General features: G+C 41.1%; 1 protein-coding gene across 8 annotated transcripts in view; it reads left to right on the top strand.

The window, feature by feature from the left end:
• Positions 1-260: 260 nt before the first annotated feature.
• The window catches only part of TAOK3 (TAO kinase 3), a 91,923-nt gene continuing 70,248 nt past the window's right edge, over positions 261-21,935 (top strand). For 2 of the 8 annotated variants that reach the window (XM_054843876.1, XM_054843880.1), the window contains exons 1-2: positions 271-431; positions 21,640-21,758. The gene's annotated coding sequence lies outside the window, so the exon portion shown is untranslated. Of the gene's footprint in view, positions 432-1,279; positions 1,343-12,524; positions 12,544-21,639; positions 21,759-21,935 lie in introns of those variants that run through there. The other 6 variants (XM_054843883.1, XM_054843875.1, XM_054843884.1 and 3 more) reach the window with 4 other exon arrangements.

Raw genomic sequence — 21,935 nt, 5'->3', positions numbered from 1 at the left:
ATGGGCCCCGACCGCCGCAGGCCCCACCCGGCGGCTCTGGGGGGCGACCCCGCCCCAGCCGTTAGCGGCGGCCGCCGGCCCGGAACCTCCGCTCCCGGCGGCTGAATCGAGCGCCGATGCTTCACAGGGAGTGCGATCGATGAGGTGGCGTCGCTCCGCTTGCTTGGCCTGAGCCGCCGGGCTGGGTAGCCGAGCGCCGATGCCTACTCTGTTTCTCCCTCCCGCCCTACGGCGAGTAAGGCCGTGGAGTCGATCGCCGAGCGGCCGCGCGATTGGCCGCGCCTGGCAGGGGGAGCCGCACCTCGGGCGGCGGCGGGGCCGTGGCAGGAAGCGGCGGGGACGGGGACGGCCCGGCGGACACCCTCCTTCCCTCCTCCCGCCTCCCTCCCGGGTGCCGCGGACGTGGCCCGCTGCCGCCGGCCGGCAACGAGGTGAGGCGCGGGGGTGGGAGCCGCGGGCACCGGCTGAGGGGGCGCGCGCGGTGGCTTCGCCTCTGACAGGCGGCTCCCGCCGGGGCGGGGAGCGGGGCAGCGCGGGGGCCGGCAGCGGTCTGGGGACGAATAAAGCACTTTCTCGCTGTCCCGGCGGCTCGGGGCTCTCGCCGCCGGGCCGGGGTGGTGCCGGTTGTCCCGGGGCCGCCTCACGGCGAAGCTCCCCGACGGCGGCGGGGCCCGCCCGCTCACCCGGAGCTGCCCGAGGGCCGGGGTAGCTGCCTCAGGGCTTCGAGCAAAGGGGGTCTGGGGAAGTGTGTGAGCTCCTCGGCCGGCTGTGCTCGTCCTGCGGCGGCTCTGGTGCTGGGAGTGCCCCGCTGGGGACGCGGGAGACCGGGGTGCAGCTTCCCAGCAGCTCGTGGTGGTTCTTACAGGAATTCTGACATGCAGCTCCCGAGTCTGCTTGCCGTGGTCGAGGAGCTCTGTGGGACGTTAAGAGCTACGGGAGAGCAGCTACGGCGCATTACAGTAATCTGTGGGGGGTGGGTGTGTGCCTCGGTGGGAGAGGGGACAGGAGGAGAGGAGGGAGAGACTCCCTTTCCTTCACCTGCAAGCTAGGGACACTGTCACAGCTCGGATAAACGGCGTTTGTCCATTAGAGATTACTCCTCAGATCTGTTTGAGCAAATCATTTGACCGGCATTAGTATTGGCCTAGTGAAATTCAGGTGAAAAGGGGAGCTTGGTTACTGTCAGCTTTTGTTAAACTGAGTTGGCAGTAATTGCATAGGTCTGGTCTTAGCAGCTGTATCTGTTCTTTTAATGACATCAAGAAATGATTTACTGTAGGTGCTGAATGTCATCTAGCAGTACTCATATTTGCGTGGGAAGGAGAAAGAAGGAGGACACTAGGCAAGTACTAAGCCCTTAGCATTTTGTTTTTTATATATATATCTCCTTGTGTCTTTTTTTTTTTTTTTTCCCCAGGAACGTAAGCAGAATTAATTCCCTAATCCTATAACTATGATACTTCTAAAATTGAGTAGCCACTGAGTAGCCCTAGTAGCATCCAGGTTTTCCCCGGTCGCTTACTCAGCCTGGGCAGAATTGAGCACCTCAGTGCCGGATTTTCTGTCTGCAACCAGGGTGTTGTGCTCCAGTAGTCGAACGCTGATCTCATAGGTGTGTGGAGTACTCGGGCTCAGCACACAGTCTAGTGGCAGCTGCCGTGTTTGTTTAAAAACAGCAAAACAGGTGGTGCTGGTATGGCCTCCCTGCTGTGCAGAAGCCTCCTAGCAGGAGAACTTCCCCAGGCTGTGGGAGTTCTGTGCTCAATTCCACTTTCTATCCAAGAGGATTTCAAATCACATTGCCCACCTTAGCAATCGGGATAGTGATCTCAATAAGAAGATGAAGACAGTTCAGGGTTATGGATTGATGGGGGATGCTCCTCACCTCCCCTGCAGAAGCTGTTCCGCAGTACACAATGTGATTAAAAGTTAACTGGGTAAGAGTGCGGGAGGAGTATGGCACTGCTGACTGTAGTTTATGGTGCTCATGTTTTGGTGAGGATAAGCAGGCTCCAATCTGTTCTCCAAGGTCTGCTTACATATTTTCAACAAATGTTTAGAATGCTGCAATGCTTAGAGTGATGTAGCTTGTTTTACTAGTCATCATTAGTTTAATGTATCTTGTACTAGATTTATTAAAGTACATGTGTTGGTATTTCTACATTGATAGTGGAATGTTCATGGAGAGAAACAATACACTATGCTTGTTCCTCTCTGTTTGTCTTCAAAACTGTATTACTTCTGGTAGCTACCTAATTCTGAGTTCTCAGGGAGTAATGTAACAATATAGGGAGTGTTTTAAATGTAAGTACCTGTTTGCAAACTCTAACATTGAAATTCATACAAATACCTGACAACTGAATTATTTTATGTACTTACAGTTAGGCTGCAAACTGTTCATGTCTGCAGTAATGCATAGTTTTTTTTCAGGTTTTGTCAAATCAAGATAACTCCTCATATAACTTCCTCTGATTTGAGGAAAACTTGAGCTAGGTTGTTTCCATCTTCCTTTCCCAATATGAGGGTTTTCAGATTGCAAACTTATTATTCTGTATGTGTCTTCCTTACAGTGATTCTCTGTACTTCCCTTTTGCCTTGTTACATTCACTATCACTTAAAAAGGATCCTTGCATGTTGAAACTTTTAAAGATGAGAAATTTCTACTTGTGTGCACTCTAAATAAGTTTGCCGCGCAAAGGGTGGGGGTCAGTGAGTTTGGAGCAGCAACACAGGCTAGTTGTTTTCGTCATTTACAGGTTTTTGTTCCAGGTTGTTCTGCAGCCTTGTGAAATGCTGCAATGTTCAGGTTATGGGAAATGACAGGGGAGGAGGTGTTAATGAAACACTTTCAATTTTATTTATTTGTTGATTTTACTGGGGAAAAAAATCTTAAGTGTCTAAGCTTAATGTTTTTAAATAGAAAACAGTTGTTTTAAGATAGAGTTCAGATTCTTTTAACAGACCCTTTCTATAGTTTAGTCACAGCATTTACAGCAAACTGAGTTTGAATAAAAGTGCAATTTTAGTATGAAAGATATTAAAGTAGGTCTTTATAGACTAATATTTCAGCACATGCTCAACTTCTTTAATAGATGTGCTTTTACACAGCAGGAAAAAAATATCAAACAAGTAACCCCAAAAGAGTGTTTTATTTTATGTTTATTATTTTTAAACTACTTCCTTTTTTGAACGCCATTGATTAAACCAGAATGATGTGATTGCCTTTGGCTTAGAGCTGTGTAATAAACATTATGCAATTGCGTTGCGCCTGCTCGTTCATTAGTTCTTTCAAGGCTGGCTCAGTGGATTTTCCTGACACTGACTTGTTATCACTCTCTGAAATCACTATGGTAGGTTTGTTTTAATTTATTGAGTGAAACATATTTTAGCGAGTATTAATCTGGTAAATCTAGGGTTCCTCAGATATTTTGGGTAAAAAGAAGGAAGTCTCTCTTCCTGTTTTTACGTAGGTAGCACACGTTCTGGCTTTTCATTTTGATCTGCTGGCTGTATTACAGCACACGAAGCGCGATCGTATAGTGTGCGCCACTTAAAATCATCATTGGTATTGCATGCCAGGAACTGTAATCTGTGTGAACCTCAGTTCCTAATTAATGAGGAGGAAAGTTGAAATAGAAATTAAAGTCAATTAATTGGGTGTGGTCATTCGTCTCCTGAGCTACTGAAGGATGTTGGAAATCCCAGTGGCCTCCTAGTTAGTTATGATATTATATATATGCGTGTATATACACGGCAGCTTCTGTTCAATCTTTATAAAGTCCCACTTCACTGCATTAAAGAGCAGTACTTCTAATGTGACATGTCTTTATTCTGTTGAACTATATGATGGGTATTTAATTTTTACTTCCTGTTGAAAATATGAAAATGTATATTTGTAAAGATCAGTAGGTTTTGCTCTCGGATTGAAGAAACCTAGCGTATTGCTAGTATTTTATTTTTTTGAAAGAAGTTGAAGTGAATTCAAGGAAATTTTTGAAATTAGGTTGTCTAGGTGGCTTGGGTAAGCTTATTCTTATTGTGGATAGCAAAGAATGTGTTTGATTTGAGCAGTGTGGAAGTTTTCTTGTTTATGTACACTCATCCTCGTGTTTGTGTTGTCTTGCTGGACTTTCCCTTTGTGTAAGAAATTGTTAGTTTAATTTGTAAGGGCAGGGAAATTTCAAATTTAATATAGGGAGCTTACAAAACAAGTTTGTCTGAGTTGTTAATGAAGTAAGCACTTATGCCCTTGAACAGGTAATAGCTTGATGTTGATGTAATTACTATTTTTTTCCCCACCCTGAATATTAGGTCAAAATGGACTCTGGTTTATTTCCAATTTAATGAAACCAATAGTTATGTGGGAACGCGCAGTTGCATGCCTTCCTACTTAGCTACAAAAGACTTTCAAATAAGGACATTCTCACAGTTTGTTCGATGTATTAATTTCAGTCTGTCTTTCTGAATATTAGTATAATTAGGCATGGTTGGATCATGGGGGTTAATTGGGCAAAGCTGAAGAACATAGCTCATTCAGGTCAACTAATCTTCATCAGGCTGTCTTTAAAGTTTTGGACTAGTGAATCCCTTCCCATTTGCACCCCCTTCTGCTGTCACGCTGTTAATTATGATGCTGGGTTATCTGAGAGACCAGGTAATTCCTCAAAAGAAGGGCAAATGGTGACCTTGGTGTGCCATGCTTTCAGGCCTTCATGACTTTGCTTCAGTACAAGCAGCTTTTATGCTGCGGGGTGCACTGTCCTTAGGAAGAGAGGGAAAGCTGTTTGTACTTCATCTAAGAAATCATCACTTTAAGAGCGATGATGTTAACCCCAAAGTCCTGGATAAACTCCTGTCTAGGAAACGATACACTGCCTCCTGCATTTCTCTGTAGCCTAAAATGCATGCACGGATTTACTTTGATTTTGTTTTGGTTTTTTTACTCTTCTCACAAACTACTCTCCAGAATCAGTGTGATGCAGGACGTGGCAGATGCCGTGTTCCAGAGTAACTGCTTTTCAGCACTGGGGGGAATGAATCTTGTATGTAGTGTATACATTTTCACATATGTTAAGCAATTTAGGATGAAAGGTGTTATGACTACCAGATACTATCATCATTTTATGAGCAGGATGTCTTTATTAGATTGGAATTGATGAATGTGTGCCAAATTTTGTGCATAGTGAGTCTGCTTCTGGAGATATGCAAATAGTGTGCTCACTTCCTACATTAAAACTTTTTTTTCCTTAATTTTAAATAAGTGATCTGTGATTCTGTTGCACAGAATCTGGCATAAAATTGAGCAGATTTATTTAGAGTTGCCCTTGAACGTTATGAGTGTTTAAGCCAGATTTACAAGAATATAGTCACTGATGATTCATGTTGAGATGATGTTTTTCTTTCTTGTAATGGAACATATGGGAGTATGTAGCATATGGTACTGCTGAAAATTGTTAAACGCAGAACACTGATTTATTACACAGCAAAAAGAGTTTGGATTTTTAGTCTAACGCTGAGCAGAAAGCTTTGTAAACAGCTCTGGCTGCTGGTTTGTATTGGATGCACAACTGCGTTGTAGTGGTAAATTTTCAAAGAATTCTTTTAAATGAAAACAGCTTTCTTCCAAAAGTTGTGTATGTGCCCGTTGCAATTTTTAAGGACTGTCTGGAACAGCTTTGAATGCGTTGCCTTGGCAGTTCACCTAGCCTTTTAGCCATCCAGAGGGATGGTTCTTTTCTTGTGGTTCAGTCTCACTCTATGGGATAACTTTAAAAACTGAAATCCTTTCTGTCTTATGGCAAGTAGGGGTATTAAGAATGTGTAAATATATAGTTTTCTTCCAGTCTTACTAGCTGAAACATCTTCTTTCTGTGTTTTGGAGTGGGTTTTTGGTCTTTGTGACTTGTGGAGGGTTTTTTTGGTGAGGCGAGTGGAGGAAGAAAAAGCACACTTTCATTGTTCCAGTGCACAAGGGAAAGTGTACTAAAGTGCGGTTACAGAGAACATAAATTCCAGCCGTGTATTTCCTTGTGCTCTCCTGCATTTCTTAACTCTTCATCTTTTAGGTGATTCTAATCTCTTCAGAGCAGGCATCACTTCTGCTGTGGCTTTGTAGGTCTTACTGCAGTGTAACTGAAGCTCACAGGTGCTGTAGTAATATAGATAATAAATAGTTGGTCATAAAGAGTACATTGGTTAAGCTTTTTCAAAAATGATTTAAGCAATAAGCAGAAACCTTCATTTAAACCTTAGAATGGTGTCTGTGTTTGTCTTTTTTCTAATGAAAAACTTGACTCTTAATTTATTTGCAAACATTAAAGTACTGGTTAAAAGAGAGACTGTGCCAAATTTGGAACTGCTTTTGTTAGGCCAAAGATACATAATGTCTGCAATAAAGAATATATATGCTCTCTCAACGTTGTAAATTTTTTACATAAAAATAAAATGAGTCTTACTTCTTACTTGGTTTATGATGACCTGCCTTTCAGTTCAGGGTTTCTTGTGCATTTCTGCTTATTTTGACTGGTTCAGGTAAAGTTTAAGTATGCTGATCCTGAAGAAAAAAATATTTAACATCATTAAAAACTGATGTTACTTAATAAAAGGAAGTAGTATCTGTCGTTGAGGGAATTAACTAATGACCTCTTGTTGCCATCGCCTTCAGGATCTTAGATCCTCCCTTCGCTTGCCTCATTCTTAGTCATAGATTGGAAAAGGAAAACTGGCTTTTTCCCCCCCTCCCAACTCTTAAGCAGTTTCTCAACTTCATATGAACTGATCGATGACCTAAACCATGTGAATAAACTTAAGTCAAGAAAAGACTCCCTTTCCGCTTGCAGCACGTACTACTGTTAAAGCTTGCATGGCATGTCAATTAACTCTAGTTCCCAGTTTTAACCTGTCCATAGGATATTTTTAAAAAAGTATTAGCCTCAAATGAATTTTAATTTAGAACACTTTGAATCTTAACATTGGTTGTGGTTTCAGTTTTAACTCTAAGCTTCTTTCAAAGGGGGGGGACACGACAACATTTCTTATCTGGAAAGTATGCGAGTGGCAGAGCAGATAAGATAATTGAGACCTAAATGTGAGCTGGGATGGAAACAGTCTCTGTTAAGAGTCAGGTCTCATCCGCTTTGCCACAGTCAGGCGGTGCTTTAATGCATACTAATGCAGTGAGTTTTGTCATCCTGTGGAGAATGTACTGCATTTTGACTCTGCTGCTGCTTTTGCATTAGCAGACGTGAGCCTTTAGCTCAAGTGTTAGAGGCTCATGTCTTCATAGTCATGAGGTTTTTGTCATTTAGGAAGCAGCCAGCCAAAAATAGGAGGATTTTTATGGCTCTCCTGCCTGTAACCAGATTTTGCTCCTAAAGTGAGAAATAGAAATAAAAAACATTCCAAGTTGTTGTTCCACTCAGGCAGCTGTTTCTCAAAATTTCTTGTGTGCGTTTCTGTGTGGTGTCTTTTCCCTGTGGCAAATCCCCATGGAAGATAACAAGCTTTTCATTTTTAGCTCTTGCCATAGACTAAAACCTCCTGTTATGGTTTTAAAGGTGGTGTGTTCAGCACTTGATGGCCCAGGTGGGTGGGAGGTAGTACTGCAGGTATCTAAAATCAGAATAAATGAGTAACTACCGGAATTACTTTTTTACTACACAGTCTTTTTTTGCTTTGTTTACTTTAACTCTGCTTTTGCAGTTTTCAACTTTGTATTTTAGGGTTGCCTTACCAGAAATTTAATTTCGAAATGAAGTTAGACTCTTACAGAAGCAAACATGAGAGGCTTTTTTGTTTCAAAATCAGTAATGGACTTAGTATTTTGCTGCAGGAAATGTAGTCCAGGAATTAGACCTGCTGCAGGTGTTGGAAGTTGGGACCTTGTTCTTTGTAGCACCATGTGAACATAACATAAATCAGAATATACTTAAGCATTTGAGAGCAGCAGAAATCGCAAGTAAATGTGTGATATACAATAGAGGCAGTTCAAATCCTAAAGGCTGACTGAATGTTAACTTGGACAAATACTCCAAATTTCAGGTTTCCAGCTGTATGTTACAGTGAGACTTCTGTCAGTCTGACCGTGATCCTTTAGTGCCTTAGAATAAAGTAGCAGAAAGTTGCTGACTAAGGCTTGTTGTTTATTTTCTTTTCCCTGGCTACCTGAGTATTTTAGAACAACATTGTTTACATTATTGAGCTGTCTTACTGTTTCTTGATATGCTGAGCCCAAACCAGCCGGAGGTGGTCAAAGGAGACTGTGGTTTGATCTTGTTACACCATTTCTATTGGATCCAGGCTCTGGAGACATCCAGAGAGGCAGAGGGACAAGAACTGGAAGAACCTACTGACATGCAAGCTGGTGACTGGAGCCCCAGGCTACCAGTGCAGCTCTGCTGGTGTTTAAGGTCAACTCCTTGCAAATATTTTAGAAAGGCTTGTATTCAAATGCTATTTATAAGACTGGACTAATTTCTTTCTTCATAATGATGGCCTTTTCGCTGATGACAGGGCTGGAATCTGGAAGATCTGGATTCTGTATGCCACTAGTCAGCTGTGTATCCACAGGGAAGTCGTTTGCTAGCTTTCCGCCTCAGTTTTTTATCTGTATTTAAATGAAAAGAAAAAAAAATAAATTGACTAATACCTGCCTTGCAAGGCTATGAGAGCACAGTTAGTAGCCTCATGCTGTGAGATCTTTGGAAAACACTATAGGAATGTTCAAGGGGCTTATTATGGTTAAGGCCCTTGCAATGAGAGAACTGGTTAAGCCTGGGTTATTGTTAGCCCATTCATTAAGGAGTCTCAGTAGCTAAAGCTATGACAGTAGCTGTTCTGGCTTCACCTTCAATTACCCTGGGTACATAGAGACTGCTGCAATACTGGAGCGCAGTAGTGGTCTGGAGTAAAATTAGAGCATATGCATTAATGTTTGAGTCCGCCTTGAGCGCTTCATTTCTATTTCACAGCTGGTTTTGCATGCAGGTCATGCCGTAGCCTGAGTGAATTTTGGCAGTTTAACATCGTGATGATTACTTATTCTGCCACTAAGGAGACCTTAGCACCTTCTTGCCAAAAGAAGTACTATATATTCAGCTGAATTTTTTCCTGTATATCTGTCTAACTTTTAATCTGCCATGTTTTCACTTTCTAAATTGAATGAAACATTTTAAAAAAATTATTACTAACAGAAATGTTAGTACTTCATATTAAAAGGTGTAAACCAAATATTGAAAACCTCTTCAGATTTGGTGATCTTCAAGCTCAGGTTGTCTTTTGACAACCTGTGAAACTTTTGTGTGAATGTTCATGTTGTAGTTTTTAAAAATTCATTTGGTAGTATGTTTATAAAATATCTGTCAGATTTTTATCCCTTCCAGCCAGCATTATAATAAGCAGCTATGCAAGAAAAGGAGAAAACCCATTTTAGGAAAGACTATATATCAGGGCTTTTACCAAAACGAAACAATCTTGTCAGCCATTAGCAATGGTATCTTATTAAACTTTATAACTTTCTTAAAATTCAGCAGTGCCACACTCATGTACTTGAAAATCAAGATACAGCCTTGACAACTGAGGTCTAAATCCAGACATTTTTATTTGTATGTAAGCTGTTTTCTGTGTCTTGACAGATTTGAAATGTATTGACTGAAAGAAAAATCCAAACTCAGATTCCTATTGAAACATAGGGCTCAAGGAGGTAGGGATCAGGGGTTTTGGGAGCGTGGAATTGATTCTTTAGGATTTTTAAATCATGAGTCTATAAATTAACATGAATTTTAAGCAGACGTTACTGCTGAATTAAAACCAGCTCTTTACTCTAGCCTTTCCTTTCTCCCATTGAGTTGTGTTGCACAAACCTTTGTGCTAGTGGAGTGTGGTACAGATTAGGAAACTAATCCAGCTGCACAATAAGCATGTGTAGCAAAGTCAGTGGTCCAGGGGTAGGAACAGACAGATGGGGAGTGAGCATGGGGCTGGAAGGTAGCAACCTCCCCTAGGGAAGTAGGGGCAGTACTGATAAATTATGCTGTGAGTTATCTTTCTTTAAAAAAAATAAAAATACACCAAACAAAAAACCCCCTTACCACTGTTGAGTTTAAGTTAATGAGCAAATTAGCGAGTTTCACTTTCTGTTTCTCGTGCATTAGCTGGGTTCTAGCAGTGTTTGTGTTGTCTTGGGCTGCAAACTGCAGGGGAAGACCTGAATCAGAATTAACATGCCCTCCTTTCACTGTATTTTACCTTGTTTTCTGAAGTGCTTTTTTAGGAAACCCAAGTTCGGCGCTTTATATTACTTGCACCTACTTTTTTCTTTTAAAAGGTTTTGTGTTCAGATATGTAATATAAACAAGGAAAGGCTTTTTTTGAATGGTTGACATATTTTGCTGCATGTTAGTTGTTCAGTGTTTTATAGCCTGCATAGAAAAATATCCCTGCCTTAAGAAGTGGGAGAAAACCCCAAGCAGAATGCTTGTCTTGTAGGCACTGAGAATGTTGACTGGAAGATGATGACACATGAGCAAACAGGTACTACCAAACACAAAGTTTTATTTCATACTTAAGGTATACAGTGGCTTTAAGTTGTCAGGTCCTGGCACCTGGAATCATGTGAAGGTGAAGTTATTTCTTAAGCGTTATTTGTTTTTGAAGCGTGAGAATTACTTGCAGTATATAACCAAGAACCTAAAATTAAAAAAGGAGGCATGAATGCATATTAATTTTCTTCAAATAGACTGTTTCTTTCATTAACACAAATGAGGATGGTTTCTGTTTGTTTAGTTCTTTGTGTTTGGTTTGGGGGGTTTTTGGAAGATCTTTAGTTTAGGTAAGAAGCGTGGCACAACAGAAATCTTTCTGAGCATTGCTAAGCCCACCTGGCTTCCAAAACCATCCAGAGAATTTGTGGTGAATGTGTAAAGACTAAAGCATCTCAGTTAAAGAACGTTTGGCTTCTGGTGGCAGGGCCTCCCCATCCAAAGAGCGTTTGCAGCTGTTGTCAGTGAAGTTGTGGGTTAGAGTCTCAAGGGTGTACAGAGAGGAAGTCAAAGAACTTTCGTATTTATGATTTCTGTCTTCCCGGTTGCCTTAAACAAAAAGGACAGCTTAATTTGTGTCATCATTCATAAATTAAGAACTCTTGCGAAGTTCAGCTGAACGTTGAGTGCCTGGATGAAACTCCCTCGGTATCCTGTGCTTTTGTATTCCTGCAGCTTGAAAGCTGCGTAGGAGATGGTAAGATTGTGTATGTGAAGAGTTACTGCTCTTGGGTGCCTGGCAGAAGGAACTTCCTAGTGCTGACTGCTAACCTCGCAGAGCCACAAGTGTTTGCTACTACTATTAGTAGAAGGGGGATGTAGGGTGGAATCTACCTCCCCCCAGCAGAGGATTGATTTAAGAAAACTGTTGCAAAGCTCAGACTTAATGAAACCGATGGCTGTCCTTCTAGTCACCGGCGGTCTGTCCTGCTTGGGGCAAGCAACTTGGAGGAGTTGTGGTGGTTTGTTTATTTTGTTTTTTTTTAAAAAACAGGGTATTTAAGACTAGGCTTTGGCACTTTGGTGGTTAACTGGTGGCCAGGGAGCTGCGTTTATGCGCAATAGGGAAGGTTTTGGTTACTGTTCGGGTATGTGGCACACCCTGCCCAGGCTGCTGTGCCCCACATGTGTTCCCTCTGGAGGTGGATTCATGTGAGCTATGTAACTGGGAGCCATCTCCTGCTCTAAGTTGGGTTTTTAATTGGTCTTTTTAGTTTCAGGGTACCAGCAGAGCACAAAATTTTTTAGTAACTGTCATGTGACTTATTCTGTGTTCTCAGGGGAAAAAACTGTGTGTAATGTAGAGGGGGTTCTCTGTGAACTTGTGCGTGCTGCCCCTTTGTTAGGGCAGGTCAGAGGAGAACACGTTGCCTTTTTTCTGCAAGCTTGTAAAGACTTTTGGAGAGTCTTTGCTGCTTTTATATATTACTCTGATGTCGAGGAGCACGTTTTGAGTGGGACATCTGCATGATTGAGTTTTACATTGTCCTAGATTTCCTTTGTTTTTTCTCCCTCACCCACTATTGTTATCCTCCTTTCTGTTTTATGTACAAAAAGTGAAGATAAAGTACACCTAAAATGTTCTCCTTAAAAGGTTGCTTGTTCAGGGCGGGGGGAGGTTTGATCCCTATATTTGGTATAGCAGCAAGATAAATGAACATGCTGATGTTCTACAATGAGATTTAAACAATTTTTTTAATGAAACATCTGGGTGGAGGGAGCAAACCTCAGAAATGAAAATGGCTTTTCTATTTTATGACCAGTCAAAATATTTTGGAATTAAAAGCAAAATTGAAGTTGAGTAAATTATTTATTACCTTTTTTTAAACCATTTGTACTAAGAGCTTATTTTATGTAATTACTGGGGCGTGACTTTTAAATTCTGGGCAGGACTTTGTGGCTTGTTAGCATCAAGTTCAGCTTTTGATGTTGCAATGAAGAAGGAAGTGAGTGTGTGTGTGCTTGGGGAGGGGGAGAATGAAGCACTTCTGCCTAGCTGCGTAAGGTAGGAATTGCAGCTGGCCAGTTATTTTTAGCTTCTAACTATCTCATTATGAATGTAAATTTATTTTTTTCTTGTTAATCAGAATGTTTGGTAAATGAAGCTGTCAGTTTTATTTTGAAGAATTTTTTTCATGCCAAAATGCACTGACTTCTTCACCCTAATTTTTTTCATTAAACCTTTAAGTCTTTTTAAACCTCCAAAGCTGTAGGGCTGGGTGTGATGCATTTCACAAGTATCTCTAGCTGCTGTTGATTTTTGCAATTGTGCATCCATAGCTAAGAATATAAGCACAGTAGGGATTGCAAGAAAAGGTGAGACTTCATAGATCAGCCTCTGTAGCTGGAGAAAGAAAAGCTTAATTAAAGAAAAAAAAGTAAAAATAATGGATCTGATTTTGCTCCCTCCTTGCAAAAGCATGCAACAACTTGGTTATAAGGACTTTTTCATGGGTAGGAGGGAGAGGCAAAAGAGAGAATTGGTTTCCATCAGCATGTTTTCCAGTAACTTGCTGTAGTAGTGATTCATTTTTGTTAAGTTGCTCATCCTGGTCTGAAGACAGACGTATAGAATGTTTCCATTTTAAGCTCTTCAGTGTAATGGATGAATAAACTTACCCTTCCTATGTTGATTTTTGCCACAGTGGGTGAGCTTTCCTTCCTGGGATCAGTCTGTTTTGCTGCACTGGCCTAAAATATCCACCTTCTGAAAACTCTTGGTGTGCTGTCAGAGAACAGTGATGGAAGAAAAATGTTCTAACCATTTTGCTTCAGGGTTGCTGGTTTTAAAATGCACTGTTAACAAGTTTCTAAAGGCATATGGTGATGTTTTTCTGGCTCCTTGCCTCTTCCCCCAATATTAGATGCCATTAAAGGCAACCAAAACTCAGCAATACCCAAGTCAAAGTGCACAGCCATGTGCATTTTCTACAGCATTAATAGTGTTTATTCCAGGCTCTCTTAAAGAAAATAAAGGAAGCTTTTCATACATGGAAGCCCTCTGCCTGCCACAGTAAGGTCCACGCATGCTTTTTCTGCACCAGGCAGTATCATTCAGCCTCCAGTAATGAGAGAGCCGGGGATCCTGAGTTGTCTCCTGGTCTTTGGTTAGATTGCCAGCTGCGCAAATTGTGTAGCTGCCCATTGCGAGGAATAGCTGCGAAACCATCAGCTCATTTCAGAAAGGCTAATAAACAGCATTTGGAGTTTAAGTGCTGTCTGTATCTGCTGACCTGTCACAACAGCTCTTAAAACCAGCAATGATCAGAAGAGATGAAGAGCTTTCTGTGTGCAGGGGAAGGTACCCTGCTGTGAGTTTGGGATTGAAAGAGTAGAAGTAGGTGCCTCATGGTAACTTTTAATGAACAGTGGCACTGATGTGACAGTGAAATGCTGCCATATTGGGGTACCAGGGCATATAGTTTCTGTCCTCATTTACTCTTCCACAATGTGTTTTGAAATTATTTTTATACTGCTTTAAACTGTCTCATGCTGACTCAGTTTGGCCATGACAGTCTGAAGACTTCTAATCTAGAGCAAGGTTTTCTCTATCAGCAGAACAGCTGTATCCTAGATATCATTTTTTCCTCTATTACCAGAACATCCCTTTTCATGTTGATCTGGAAGGATCAGCTCTTGCTGTCTTTTTCTTCCCCAAAGACCAGTTCACTGACTGAGCTCGTGTTAGGCTCTGTCTGCCTTTGCAAATATGTTTGCAGTGGCTCTTTCACATTTTCTGCTTAAGAAACTGCATTGAAATCTACAGTATCGGGTATTAAATAAGAAAGACCTGATGGTGAATGCTTTCAATTACTGGTTGCATAAACCAACTCTGGAAGTGCAGGGCTAAGAGATGTTTCCAGGCCAAAAGAGGCAGAAATATATGTAACAGTTGCTAAATTCCTTGTAGTTTTTCCAGAATCTTTATATAGTAATCTGGGCATATTCCACTGTTTTCAGAAGCAGCTTTAAAATTTTATCCTCCCTCCTAAATTACATGCCAAATGATGCATTTACTGAATTGAATCAAGAAACCTTGGGTGGTTCAAATGGAAATCTTGTACCCATATGTAAGGCTGCCAAATTTATCTGCTGAAGTGTGTAACTTACAGCAGGTAGTTCAGAAGTTCTGCTGTCTGTGTTGGGACTGACTTAACCCCAGATCCCAAATCCCCAAAACTTCCAAGTGCAAATGGATACCAGAAAACAAACAAAAATTTTGTAGAATATGTTTGAATAGCTTCTGAGCATTAGAACATTTGCTGGCCTGTAATTAATTTATAATTATATTTTCATTGGCTGTCAAAAATGTGCTTCAGACGAATTTGATGCACTTCTTTCTGTCCTGGTCATCTTTTTCCTCGTCCTTAAAGTACTTGTGCCATCTGTCCCTGTTCTGGAAGATAGTACAGCCTTTTGAAGGACACTGGTTTCTGCGTAGCCTTTAAAATCTACCCGGTTTTGTTTAGCGTTTGTTTTGGGTTACCCTTTGAGATTTACAGGGCATTTTGTGTTTGTTTTGACTATTAATTTATTTCACTTTCTCAAGAACTCTGAGTCTCTTCTGGCGTGATAGAAATGGAGGATTAGGGTGCTCTCGGAGCCCGTGTTCGGAGTGCTGCGCTTCAGCGTGCACATCTGGATTCTTTTTCCTTAGTCTTTGTGTTGAATGTATGATTGAAAGGGCTGTAAAATTAACGTGATGATAGAAATGAAATAAATGGTTAAATGTCTTAATCATTCAGACATGAAATGGCCTTGCTGCTTCTACTTCCCTTAGGGCTTCTAAGGGTATTGGCCCATCTTTGGTGACAAAATACTCTCATAGTTCTGCTCTTGCGTAGTGGTGGGGCTTCCTCTGCTCAGCTCGTGTATTAATTTTTAAGCTTGATACTGACGTTTCAGTTACAGGTTGGAAAACTATTTTACACTCTGCTGACATAAATGTCACTGTATTTACAGTATAGTGGTTGGTTAATATACACATGGCAAGCTGTGGGATGAGTGCCTGCTGTGATATTCTTAACATGCTATGGAAATGGGTCTGTCTTCCTGAGTAACACTCGTATAGCAATAATATATATGAGATGTTTTTAAAACACTATTTTAAAATGCCAATGTTCATATTCAGCTTTGACTAGAGGTATGAATGATGCAGTGCTGAGAGCTGGTGGTCTTTAAATTGAAGGATTCCTGCAGATGTACTTCAGGGTGGGTTTTTTAAGAAGCATTTTGAAGCTCTATATATTCTGCATGCATATAGTAGGGTAGCTGAATCATACTCTGTGGAAAAGACCAGTTTAAATCTACTTATTCATCCAATAGAGCACAGGTAAAAATCTTTGAATCCTCTCTTTATCCAGACTAGGTGAATAGATTTGCAATATAAGATTCCTGACACCTGTTAGTATAATTTAGCCTAGACTTACAGGTATACAACAGTGTCTTGAAAACAGTATGATGCTGAGCTCTTTCTGCATCCTGTAAGGGCACCTCGGGGGTGCTGTGCTTTGTGAGCGCTGTCAGCCGAAAATTAAATTGGGGCAGCCAGGTCACTGCATGAATCCTGCAGATCTTTTCCAGGTGGAACTTCTGGCAGTGACTGACTTCAGGTGCCCAGCGGTCCTTACTGTCTGGAGATACTGCCAAATCTTAAACCTTCTCGGTTCTGGACAATCAGTTCAGGTAGCTCTTGTGAGTGAGGGGAGCAGCAGCAGTGTACTCTTCTCCATAACACAGTTAAGCTACTGAGAAGCCACATTTTAATTCTTTATTTCTAAGCCACATTCTCTATTCTTTATAGAGAAGGAAATAAGGCAGAGAGAACACTTTATATAATATGCACAATTGTGCTTACAGTGTATACACTTCTTACACTGATGCAAACTTTTATGCACACAGGTGATGCTTTACTAGAAAGGTGAAACACAACAAATGTGTGATGGCCATTTTGCTGAGCAGGTTTTCTGGGACAGTTATCTGTCAGCTTTTCTTCAGGCTCCTAGAGATGTTTGACAAATCTGGAGTTTGTTTGTTTGTTTGGTGTGTGTTTTCTTTGTTTGTTTGGTGTGTGTTTTCTTTGTTTGTTTGGATTTCAATAATGCTTCCTGTAGCATAACTTAAAATACGTTAGCGCAGACTTTTGCCGTTGTATGTGTAGGCCTCCCCATCTAATGAACTTTCCTGTTGCTTCAGGGAATTTGGATTTGTGGTTTTCAGAAAGCAGGAGGGATCTGGGATTTCAATGGATTTACATATATAGAAGTTTTGGTTATAATATTCAGGTCTTGTATCTTCATCTCATCTATGTAGCACTGATTGCAGCTAGAAACAAGATATTGGATACATTAATATGATTGTGTTGACAACTTTTGATTCTGCTTTGGTATTGAAAGAATGCTGCTTTCTAATTAAAGCCCATACAGCATCTGAAAAGAGAAGAAATGCTGATATAATTGATATTCTCCTTTGGAACTAAAACCAGCCATAGATAGCTGCAGTGCAGGTCTGTGCCTTTGTTGCTACCACCTGTAGAGATCTGGTACTTAGGCACAAACCCTTAAGTTACTGTAAACATTTGCAGCAGAGAATTCCAGCTACTTTACATCAGGTGATATCTGAAAATCCCTTGATCAGAGATCTTTTAAAGAAAATTCAATGGCTGGAAAAAAAAAATCATCTTAGGCTACATCTGGTGCTGGGGAAAACTCTGTGTGTGTTAGTCAGCTTTATTGCCTGGTACAGAAGACTTGCTTATACCACTGATTTCAGAATAAGCAACTTTTATAATGGAGTGAAAGTTTCCAGTTGCTTCTTTGAACTTGCTTTTATACTTCTCGTTACAATGCTGCTTTGGTAATTAAGCACTTGTCAACAGCCAAGTACTAAGTACTAATACTTACCTTTGTCCTTGTTGACATACTACTAATATATTACACAGGCATTAAAGGCTATTCAAATGTAGTGCCACATTTAGCTGAACTGTGTAGAAATACATTTTAAAGTTCATGCTCAGAGAAGTTCATATTCAGTATAAATATCGCAGATAATTGGGGAGGGAGTTCCCATTTTACAGAAAGTGTCCTGTCCCGTTTTAAAAGAGTTAATGTACAGGGAGCCTGTATGAATCTGGGAAATAATTCTCAGTAAGACCAAACTCCCTCTTATGGACTGTTACTAAGATAGCAAATAGTTTTTTTGTATTCAAATACTAGGGCTTGTAACTCTATTTGCAGTTAATTTGTGGTGGAAAAATAGTGAATCTTGTTCTTGTGTAAGAAACTGTCCTCCCAAGTAGTTCAACCTAATGGCATAGCGTGTTGCTGGTTTGTGGTGGACTCTTTTTTTTTTTTTTTTTTTTTTTTTTTTTTTTTAAGCTCATTCCATTGGTAGATGAGGATGTAACTTTTAGGTATTCAGAAGTGAGGTGGAATTTCTCTTTTGTCCTACTGGATTTTTATCAAGAGTCCTGGTAATTCAAGAAGGCCATCTTGTACTCTCTGAAGGTGAGACTACTGCTATTCAGTAATTCTAGGAGCCTGAGGGCTTATCTGGAAGTGTTATTAGTTTGCTACTTGCACACAAATGTTTGAGCTCTTGTTATCAGATTAGAAGTCAAAACCAAAAATTTGTCATAACTTGAAGTATACAACCAATGCTCCAAGACTGTATGAATCTTCATAGAAATCCTGTATCCTCCCAGTTGCCTTGCAGCTGTGTTGATCATGGAGTAAAACTGTTGAAAATGGTCAAAACCACATAAAATAACTTTATAAAAGTTTGGCTTGGATCTTGAATTTATGCCTAGCAAAAGACTTGTCTCTTCAGTACCTACTAAAGTAATAATTAATTCTACCTTGTTGGTGAAATTGCATTCCTTCATTAGAAGGTCATCTAGTAACTAGATGTGACTTAAAATCCGTATTGTTCCGACTGACCAACCTCAAACCTAGAACCCGGGTAAATTTAGATTTTGCACATTGCAATCCTTCTCTTATAAAAGCTAGTGGCAGACTGTTGGGAAAGTAAGAGGGGCGAGCATAAACAGGATGCTTTTCAGTTCAGGACAGATCGGGGTTTACTCCTGAGGCGAATCTAGAGGTGGCTGCTGCTGTGGCTGTATTCTCCGAGAGGTTTTCATGGACTGTCAAGCATCTGAGGGAGGAACAGAATGAACCGGCCCGGCAGTGTGAAGGATCTAGCTGTCAGCAGAGTAAATGCAAAGTGTCTCCGTGATGGGGGACATCTGGGGGTGAGGGGAAGGAGTATGCCTGTTGAAAACAAGGCATTTCTAGTGTAGTATTCTGGAGTGGAGAGAAACCGGAAGGTGAGAGGGAGTTTGAGCCTTCATAGTTTTAGGTAAAACAGAAGCTGGGGGCAGGGAGCTGAGATTATTTAAAGTTTGGGGAGGGACAGATGTGGTAAGAGATTATACAGTTAATGATGCAGCATTTGAAAGTGCAGGCGAGTGCTATGGAGTGTTGAAGTTCTGTTGTGTATTTCCTCCTTCAAAATGTCCTCAAATTCATTTAGTTTATTTAAATTGGTTTCTGTTTCTTCCAGTCTCTTCTGTCCTTAGTGTGTCTTGACAAAATTTATGTTGTATTCTAATTAAACTGGGGAATGTTTTACCAAAATAATTTTTCTAATTGTAATCTCTTATTTGAAATCTGCAGTATGTCAAATATAATGTGCACTTATTGATAGAAGTTATTTCTTCTCATTTGCGTGGGTGCGTGCATAGATCACTGCTTCAATCATTGGCTGCCTAACTGCTTCCTAGAAAATATAGGGGAATTTCCTACCATGACTCATCTTAGAAGTAGCAGATGCTACATGCTCTCAAACTGTTTATGGTAGTTTCTGGAGCCTCAGTAAATATAACTGAGTGCTGGGGACTCAAAAATATAGTGGATGACCTTAATGATTGCACACTGCTACTCTTTCTCCCTCTTTAATGAGGACACTTCAGTGAAATCTTTGTAAAGGGTGCTTTCTTCCATTTCTGATCTTTAGCACTACTGTGAAAGCGTGTTTCCACTTTGAAATTTCATTTTCACCCCACTGTCACCAGGGAATGGCTCTAGTTTTAGTACTTAATAGGTCTGAGAGACCTTCCCCATTTTTTTTTTTATAGGTGGTTGTTGTGTTTTGGTTTTTTAAACTCTTTAACAGCAGCGGTTAAAGTAACTCTTGAGCCATATGCCACTCACAAGCAATTCAAGCACAAGTCCCTTATCAGCAGAAGATCAAGTCACTGGCAATGGGTCTGTGCCGCTGTGGAGTTTCTGCGTAGCTGCAAATCTCAGATTCTGGAGAAGCAAGTCTGTGAGTGCTGCTTAAGTGTCTCTGGAGGGCTGAAGGATATGTTCTGGTGTAGCTTCGCGTTCAGTGTGGTCTCATTAGGGTGTGCAGCAGCACAAGGAGGATGGGGTTAAAGATGTGATGGAACTGTGCCCAGCTGGGATGTCCACCTGCAATTGGTATTTCTCTGCAAACTGGGAATCAAAGAGACAAGAAGCTGCTTGGGCTGGACATGATGGGGATGCCTGCCCTGGAACACAGCTCCCCCCCATTCTGCCATCAGAAGAGAGGAAGGTGGAGGAGGAGAGGACAGGGCAGAGACAGCTTGAAAGGGTATCTAAGGGAGTGGCTTTCCTGCAAGCTGAATGTGCAAGATGCAGAGCTCTGGTGCACAGAGTCTAAGAATCAGTTCTTGTTCTGGCATTGTCCAAATAAAACCGACCTACTGCTTCAGAAGCTGATGTGCCTGTTTTTTTCTAGTGTGGAGGTCTGCATTCCCAGCAGGGAGAGATCGTGCCTGGAGGCACACAAGGAGCTCCGTAAAGCCCCAGAGTGTCAGTGGATTGCTGTCATGTCCAGGCCCACTTTCAAATCCAAGGGAGCTGCAAGGCTTGCCCTGTTCCATGGTTATGTGAGGGTTGGCTTGCTGAGTGTGAAATGTAAAGCTTTGGGAAGCAGCTGGGCTGTTGGGGTGCAGGGCTCTGCAGTGACATCTTACCCAGCTCCTTGGTATAGTAGCAGCTATAAGACCTGGAGATGTGGCTATCATGCTTGGGGAATGTTCCCTGAATTTGCTCCCTTGGTTGTCCAGGACGTGTGGTATTTGTCTTCCTGCCATGCTTTATGAATATATTTTAATGTAGTGCTTGTTAGGTTAGGAGGCTTGCCCATTCTTGTGTTGGTAGCTAATACGGAAGTGAACAGAAAAATACTGGCTGGGCTTTCTCAGTCACTGATACTAGGTGCAACATTGTTAGGAAGGCAGCTCTTCTGTTTAAAAACACGAAATGAGCAGTGTGTACCTTATCTTCTGGGGTACACAGTGAAATATCTAAGGAAGGATGGAATTACATTGTTACTTGAGGTTTTCATGGGAAAAGGACAAGTCCTTTAAGAGCTTTTCCTACTACCAATCATACTGAGTAGCGTCTCCTCTAGATTGCAGAAATGGGCTTTTCCTGTAGTTACGGTAGAGTGAGCAAACAACAGTTCTCAGTGGAAAACTGCGATACTGCATTTGTAACAAGAAACCAATTTTGCAAAGCTAAGACAGAATCGTCGGTTCCTGGCCCATTATTGCTGTGGTAAGTGGAGCAGGGAGGGGTCCCTTGTCCCTGCTGTGCTGTGGAAAAGGGGAAGCCTGGAGCTCAACCTCGCTGCTGCATTGCACTTCCTTAGCAGAGCAAGATCAGGAGAAGGCAGTTCCTCTGTTTGACTTCATGTATGTTTAATAGAGAGTTTAAGCACAGTATAGGTTTGCTCTGTAACCTCTTCATACTCTCTCGTATTCTCTGCAAAAGTTTGTTTCTGACTAAGGAACGGGATAGTTTTGCTTTTTCAACAGTGTCTGTATGCAGCATAATTTCAAATGGTTTGATGCTTCTGTGTTCAAGTTTGCAAGATAACTTCTGTGGTTATTTATTTCAGTGGGATGTTTGTTTTTTTTCTCAAGTCACAGGATACTGAAATTTGGCTAGGTTAGAAATGTTCAGCTCTGATGTATGTTATTCGTATGCAATTATTTAGTGTTTTTCTCCTGTAGTTACACTTCTGAAAGCGTTGATTTTTTTTTTTTCAGTATTATGAAGAGAAAATCATAAAAGTGTGTGGATATTTGATACAAAAAGACTGATCAGAAGAATTTAGTGCAGCTTCTCCTGAATGGTTTCTCTCCTTGGAGGCAACTGCTTTAAAATTGTAAGCTCTATGTGTAAAATTCATGGTAGCTCTGGTAATCCTTATAAGGCCTTTGTTCTTGTCATATTTGATTTAGTTATACATTTACACTATATATACAGGTTAGTTTGGAAGACCCAGAAAGGACTTTTTGCCCAGTCTTCCTGCCTAGAGTATCCCCTTCTAATAGGAGTGACT

This window comes from Grus americana, chromosome 16, assembly GCF_028858705.1.
Source record: "Grus americana isolate bGruAme1 chromosome 16, bGruAme1.mat, whole genome shotgun sequence".
Lineage (NCBI taxonomy): Eukaryota > Metazoa > Chordata > Aves > Gruiformes > Gruidae > Grus > Grus americana.
This window is presented reverse-complemented; position numbering and strand designations above follow the sequence as displayed.